Source organism: Camelus bactrianus, chromosome 8, assembly GCF_048773025.1.
Source record: "Camelus bactrianus isolate YW-2024 breed Bactrian camel chromosome 8, ASM4877302v1, whole genome shotgun sequence".
NCBI classification, from domain to species: domain Eukaryota; kingdom Metazoa; phylum Chordata; class Mammalia; order Artiodactyla; family Camelidae; genus Camelus; species Camelus bactrianus.
The window spans coordinates 19,450,482-19,458,284 of NC_133546.1; positions in this window are offsets into that span (position 1 = coordinate 19,450,482).

Sequence of the window (7,803 nt, forward strand, 5' to 3'; positions counted from 1 at the left end):
CCAAATATCTGAGTAAATAACAAATTTTAAATCTGAGTCAGTGCTTTCTAGCGGAAAGACGGGTCTCCCAGCTCCATCTGCTGTTGGTTGGGAGTCACCTACTTTACCACCATGCCTTGTAGGACTGTGCAAAATGGGCAATGGAGATTTTGCGGATTCAGCAGATGATTTTACAACCTAAGCTTTATCAGTTTCACAATTAGGCCCCCAAGTTGTGACTTGCCCCAAATCAGACTCAGAAGTCACCATTCCTGAAAGCTCTTTTTGGCAAGGGACAAACGTCCCTGGGATCACCCACGGGCCATAGTCAGGCAGCAAGAACAGAAGGAGACAAGATGGGAAGGGTTAGCAATTAACATTTATTGACACACACACGCCCATGTTCCAGGTGTGATGTCAGACACTTTACACACATGATATCTTTTAATGAAAAAACCAACCCAAGCAGAGGGGGTAAGAAAAGGGAGAGTGGGGACAGAAGTGAGGGATGCAAGCAAAAGAGGTAGATTAATACCCACAGAGGTCTTTATTAGCAACTTGGTCATACAGCTTGCCCTTAATAATTTAAAAGGGCTTTCACCAATGATTCTCACAGCAACCCTGTGGGGCGGGCAGGATGATTCCAGTTTTGCTGTGAAAACTGTCCAAATACAGGTCCATTTCTCCAAAGTCAGCCATGCCTGCCTGGTTCTGCTCTCAATAGCTCCTAGTTTCCCACCTCTTCAATTTCCATGACTCCAAGTGTCACTTTACTTCCTTGATATCTTGTGTGGTTTAGGACAGAAAAAAGATGCCTCTGCTTTAGAGCATTGACTTGCATTGTTTCGGAAGATAGGTCACTGGTAGGATTGAAACGGCCCTTGGAAGGATTTCCCACTTTCCATGAATAATCCACAGTAGATTACTATGGTATTTGTCATCATCATTTGCCATCCTGTGTACTGTATCACCTGGTGACACTGTCTGTGCTCCTCATGTCCACTTCCTTAGCGGGTAGCTCCCCTTGCCAGCTGCCATCGTGCTGGGGCACATATGCCTCTTCCCTGCACATGAATCTCAGCCCACTGGACACTCTCCATCGCTTACAGCATGAGTGTTTCCACCATCCTTCCCGGCCTCCTGTGCCTCCCTTTTGGGTTTATCCCTTAGGTCATCATCTTTTCTGAAAATAAGTAAATGAGTAACGAAATACTTCAGAACACATGAAATCTTCCCCCGCTCATTATTAGTTATTCAGCAATTCATCATTTCAACGTTCACTCAGTGAATATATATTGGAGTGCATTTCATGGGCCAGACACTGTGCCAGGCACTCCATGCCCTCGAGGAGACCCTCAATCCTATATCCCTCCATGCATTTTCCTTTCACAACCAAGCTTCTAGAAAGAGTAGCATCCAGTTGCTAGTCCTTTGTCCTTAGAGTCCTCTCTTCTTACTTATATTTCTTTACCATCTACAGCAAGACTTCTACGCCCACTGCTGCGTGGGGCTGCTTTGGCCAAGGTCACTTGTGAGTACTTAGTTGCCAGCTGTACTGGTGACCTCTCAGGTCTGACTTAGTCTGACCCCCGTTGCAGCCCTTCACACTCTGAATGACTTGTGCCTTTTCTGAGCTGTTTGCCTGGTTTCTGGGATAGTCCTTTCACTGGCTATTCCTCCAGGCTCTCTGCCTCCTCCTTACCCTCTTCTCAGGATCTTTTATTTCCATCTGTTCTGACCCAGTGCTCCCCAGGGGTCCAGTCTCTTGCCTTCACTCAGTTCACATAGTTTTTCCTAGGAAATCTCATCTTCAGCTTTAAACTGTGCACAAATCCCTCCTAAATTTCTACCTCCAGTCCAGACTTCTTTCCTGGTCTCTCAGGAATCCAGTGGGCCTTGTTCTTGGTGTTTCCTTGACACTTGGCAGTCAGCATTCCCAGAGCTGAACCCTTCCTCCCCCATGAATCTCTTCTGTCTGTTTTCCATCTAAAACAAATACCTCCAGAACGCATTTCATCCCTGCCCTTCCACTGCCACTTGAGCTTGAAACTTCACCTTCTGTTTCCCCTTAAAGGAAGGGACTCTGCTTCTAGGCCCACTCTCTTCCCCCGGACTCCCTGTCTCATTCCTAGAATAATCTTTCCAAAATGCTCACAAGACTTTGCTGCCCCCCCCCCCCATTTACGTTCCTTTGAAACAAGTACCCAGGACACATGTTCATGTGTACACTTCTCGACGTGGCGTATCAGGGTTTCTCTACCTGCCGCAAACGCTTTCCTCCTTGCTGTTATTCACACCCTGCTCTCTTGTGTGCATACCTATTTGTGGTTCCCTGTTCCTCTTCTCACAGTAGCTTTGCACCCCCGTTTCCTTTGCCTGGAGCGCCATCCTCCACTTTTCCTAACTTTGCCAAACTCACCGACCATCACTGATGGTTCAAACCTCAGGTCAAATGTCTCCCCTTCCTGACTCTTCCTCAACCTCTGAGCCAGGCAAAGGCCCTCCCTGAACAGGGCTGTAACATCCCATGTGTACCTCTGTTATGTGCTTTTTCACACAGGATTGTAGTTGGTGGGGCACTAATCTATCTCCCCCACTCCCTGTGAGCTGCCTCAGGGCAGGAAGTACCTAGACTGGGCTCTGTTCTACCAGCACCACTGTGTTGGATGAATGAATCAGTTAATGAAGTCTATTTGAGGAGACAGATATTAACAAGTAATTCATGACAAGTGACAAAACTGAGATGTACGTGGAAGATTGTATGGAAACCCAGATGAGTGGGCACCCGACCTGTCTGAGTGGGAGGATCAAGGAAGGCTTCCCAGAGGAAGTGGCACCTGACATGCAAAGGTACCCAGGATGAGAGAGGGCATTTGAAGGACACAGGTGCTTGAGGAAGTGGGGCTCCTCAAGACACTGTCATGGCTGGAGAATGGGAAGTAGCTAAATTTTGAGCCTGAAAAGGTAGATAAGAAGTAGATTAGGATTCACATTTCAAATACCATTTTGTCTGTGCAATCCTAAAATGATGAGACATCATATCTACTGGGGGTTCTGTTTATTTCCGGTTTTGTTGATCTTATCTCATCCTGATATAAGATTTCAATTTCCTTAGCAATGTCCCTCAGCACCTAGGACAATATTTTGTCCAGCACTTAATAAACATAAGCTATTTGACAGACTGATAAAAAGAGAGGCAGATGGTTCAGTTTTTCAAAGCAAAATGTTTCTCGGTGCTATTACTGTATTTGTTTGTTCAGCTCTTTTCATTAAATCTTATTTCTGAAAGGTTGGCAATAAAGACTGAAGATGAAAAAGGAATTACTTTTAATGACATAGAGTGTGGTAACTGATTTAACACACCAAAAATATTATCTCCTTGTTTTACCATTTTACCTTAAATTATGACTTAGATTACAAAAGATGTAAGTGAAAATGTATTGACTAGTTTGATCTGCCTAGTAGTGCTCAGTACACACTGCTTTCAGCAGGAGCTTATGGATCATTATTATAATTGCAATTTTTTGTTGTTGTCTTCCCCTTCCCCCACATATACACAAAGTTTCATTTATCAGGCTTTATATGTAAAACTTACACCAATACAGAACCTGTGTTTTCTTGAGAAATACTATTACAAAATACATGGTATTAGAAATGAGTGCCTCATGGACAATATTGTTTCTTTAATGCAGGTAGATAAAATCTCCATGAGTGAAAGAAAGGAGACCAAAGTAATATCAGAAAAGAAGTGGTCGAGATCAGAATGGATGATACACAGTCAAAATGAAAAAAAAAAAAAAAAAAAAAAAAAACCAGAAAGGCAAAGAATCCAGGTAATAAACAGAGTTGGTAACAAAGGAAATGAGGGTAAAGGACTATAATATAGTGAAAGTAGGTCTGCATTTAAGGTCACATTAAAGAAAAAGAAAGAAAAAAAAAGAAGACAAAGGAAACTAGGCTTTGTTTTTTGTTTTTATTGAAGTATAGTTGATTTGCAATGTTGTGTTAGTTTCAAGTACTCAACAAGGTGATTCAGTCATACATATATATACATATATCTATTCTTTTTCAGATTCTTTTCCATTATAGATTATTACAAGATATTGAATATAGTTCCCTGTGCTACACAGTAGGTCCTTGTTGTTTACCTATTTTATATACAGTAGTGTGTATATGTCAATTGCAAAGTCCTAATTTCTCTCTCCCTTCTCCTTTCCCCTTTGGTAACCATAGTTTGTTTTTCCATGTCTATGAGGAAACTAGTTTTGATGACCTCTAATTTTCTTCTGGTCTGAGATCTGGTCTGGTTCTATGAAAATTTTTATTTGTATTCATTTTACCTTGGAGATGGAATTGTTTTATGAAAAGAGCCAAAGCTGGTTCATAGTTTTGAACCCAAACTACCATTTCTCTTTATGGTACTAGGCTGCGTACGCCTCCCTTTCTCCCTTCCTCTCTTTCTTCCTCCCTTCCTTCTTCTCATTCTAAAAACAGCTGCTCTGTCCTAAGATGCCCAGGCTCTGTGCTGCCCACACAGAGGTAAAGGAATCTCTCTAATCTCAGACTAAGAGCCTAGGAGACAGCAGAGAGATAAGGAAGGGAATCACTGACCCTTTTTGGATGGCTGAGAGAAAGCTTCAATGGAGAGAACACAAGAAACGGGTCAAAAAAGTGAGAAGGAATGAAAAAGAGAAAGAGGCAGGGAAAGCCTACTGGGGGAAGGAATACCCTGTGCTGGGCCCCAGGGTAAGAAACTGTAGAGAGGAATATGGAGGTCAGTCTGGCTGGATTCTTGGAGGAAAGTGGGGAAGTGGGGTTGTGAAACAGAGAGGTTGTCAAAGGATTTAAGCAGAATAGTAACACGATCATAGTCATTATCTTTTGCTTCAATTTTGATACCTAAATCTGATACCTAAATGATGTATATACTTAATTTGTTGGGTTGTTTTAAGGATTGAAACATGTATATAAGGTGCTGAGTGTAATGACTGGCATATGCTGGGAACTCAATACAACGCTCTAAGACATTTGGGATATGCATTTTGTTTCTTTATTTCCATTAATCACACCCAGCTCAGCTCCATCTACAAAGGTTGCCCAAAATACATTTTCCAGAATTCCTTCCTTCTTCTTGGATTAAATAAGAACCTTGGTGCTTTCAGATTTAGGAAGATAGGAGAGGACTGTTTTGCTTTTTAGTCTAGTGGTCGCCTTCACCTAGACTTCTGTGGCATCAGCATGTTGTGTCCAGGATACCCAGTCCATACAGAAGCCACCCCTTCCATGTCCTGACTTCTTGAAGACTGTCAGAGAAGGTGCTAAGGTGCCCATCACTCAGATGTCAAAAGTCTCAACCCCATTCCCAGTGGGGGTGGATGTGTCCAGAAAACTGAGAGATTGGGTCCTTCTCAATTCAACTCAATTCAAAACAGTTGTTGGTGGGAATGCAAAAGGGCACAGCCACTTTGGAAACTAGTTTGGCAGTTTTCATAAAGGGAAATGCACATTAAACCTTGACCCAGCAATCCCATTCATAAGTCTTTGCCCAAGAGAAATGAAAACTCATATTCATGCAAAAACCTGAAAGCAAGTGTTAGCTTTATTCATAATCTCCCAAAACTGAAAACAACCCAAGTAAGTACATCATACAGTGGAATACTGCTTAGCAACATAAATCTATGGGCTACTGGCACATACAGCATGGAAGGACCTCAGAAGCATTACGCTAAGTAAAAGAAGCCAGACTCCAATGGCCCTGTATGGTATCGTTCCGCTTCAGTGATATTCTGGAAAAGGCAAAATGATTGGGACAGAAAACAGAGCAGTAGTTGCCAGTTGCTGGGAGTAGAGGGGGGATGACCTTTTTGGCTAACGGAACAGTTCGAGTCTTGATTGTGGTGGTAAGTAAACAACTGTATTTGTCAAAAGTCATAGAATTATATGCCAACAAAAGGAAAATTTACTGTGTGTAAATTACACGTCAAGGAAAAAAAGGTGGGGTGGGGGGAACCTACCAAGTTGCCTTTCCTTTCCTTCCTTTGGGGACAATCCAGCCTAATTCTCTTAAATGGCCATGACTTTCAGCAAACAGAGATGTGCTTAGACATTACTCTGTGCTTAGAAACTTCTCCCATCTGGAGGCCTTGTACTCACATATAAAAACATTTTCTTTTTTTAAGTTAAGATGCTATTATTATATGGCTCCCAGGAAGCACAGGTCTACTGTTCTGGGAGACAAAATTATCTCTTGTCCCTTCTGAATGCATCTCCAGCTGCCTGGTAGTGGAAGTGGGAGGTGGGAAAACAAAAAAACAAACAAACACCAATAATAACAAACACCAGAGGTCAGTTTAGGGGTAGTCTTTGGGATCAGGTAATTTTTGATTGGTTTGATTTTAAGCTTGAACTCCCAGAAGGGGGAGGAGTAGGTGAAAATTTAATTCCTGGATGAGACTGCCCTGCAGAGAAAGAAGATGAAGTAACTTCCTCGATATGTTTCCTGCTACATTTTACCTCAGAATAGCCTCCCATCCTAGGATTTGTTCTGAAGCCCGGGTCTGTGGGAGTGAGGGGGCAAGAGGCTGACTTTAGGGAGCTCCCAGAGAAACCTGGAGTGCAGCAGGCAAGGCTGAAAAAACTAAACCAACAAGGTCATTTCTCACATGTGTAATACTTTGAAGAAAATTAATCAGGTGATCTGATAGGAAACAGCTGGAGGAAGGGAATCCTTTAACCAGGATGGCCAGGGAAAGCATTTCTGAAGATGTGACCTTGTACAGAACTAAAAGATGAGGCAGCGATGGTACCAAGAGCACAGAGGGCACTGTTACAGGCTGAGGGACCAGCAGATGTGAAAACTCTACTGGAAGAATGAACCACAGAAAGGCAGCCAGGGAGGCTGGGAAAATGAACAAGGGGTGGTGACTGTGACACAGAGATGTAAGGGGGTTCTGGACCCTCCACTAATTCAAGTGGAATGAAGTCCTTGAAAGGTTTTAAGCAGGAGAGTGACATGGTCTGAATTACATTAAACAAATCATTCTAGGTATTTTTAAAATGCAAATACTGATGCATTGAAGGTGGGGGATGAGGAGAAGCAGTGAATCAGAGCTCACTCCAAGATCTTTGGCTTGAAAATGTGGTAAAATTAGCTTTCTTTTTTTAAAGGAATAAAAATGAGGAAGACTTGTTTTATTCAATATTAAAAAAAAAAGTTGTAATAATTAAAACAGTGTGGTGCTTGTGTATTAGAGTTATTTAATATGTACAATGTATACACTAGGCATCACTCTAAGTGCTTTAATGTGTAATACATTTAATCCTCACAAAAGCCTACGACAGGGATCTATTAGCACTATTTTAAGGATGAGGAACAAAGGCATAGAAAGGATAAATAAAATGTCCCAAGTTCAAAGCTCCAGAGCCCATGCTCTAACTACACATCACCACCCCTGGCCAGCCCAATAGAACAGAATGTGGAATCCTAAAAAGTCCGAAATATATCTAAGTTTTAGTGTGTCATAGAGGTGCCATCACATATCAGTGGGAATTAATCAATGAAGACAGTGTCTGAAAAATTTCCAAAGTCTTTGGAAACTATTTTTTAAATCTGACTTTGGCACGTCACTAATAAAGATACACAAAATAAAGATAGATTAAGGAGTTAAATATTAAAAAAAAACCCACACACACGCACAAACCATAAAAAGAAGAAAATATGAGGTAGAAAAGTACTTTTTAGAAATGAAAGTAATGAAAGAAATCACAAAGGAAAAAGTAAGTCTGACTTCATAAAAGTTAAAAACTATGATGTAAAACAATTAA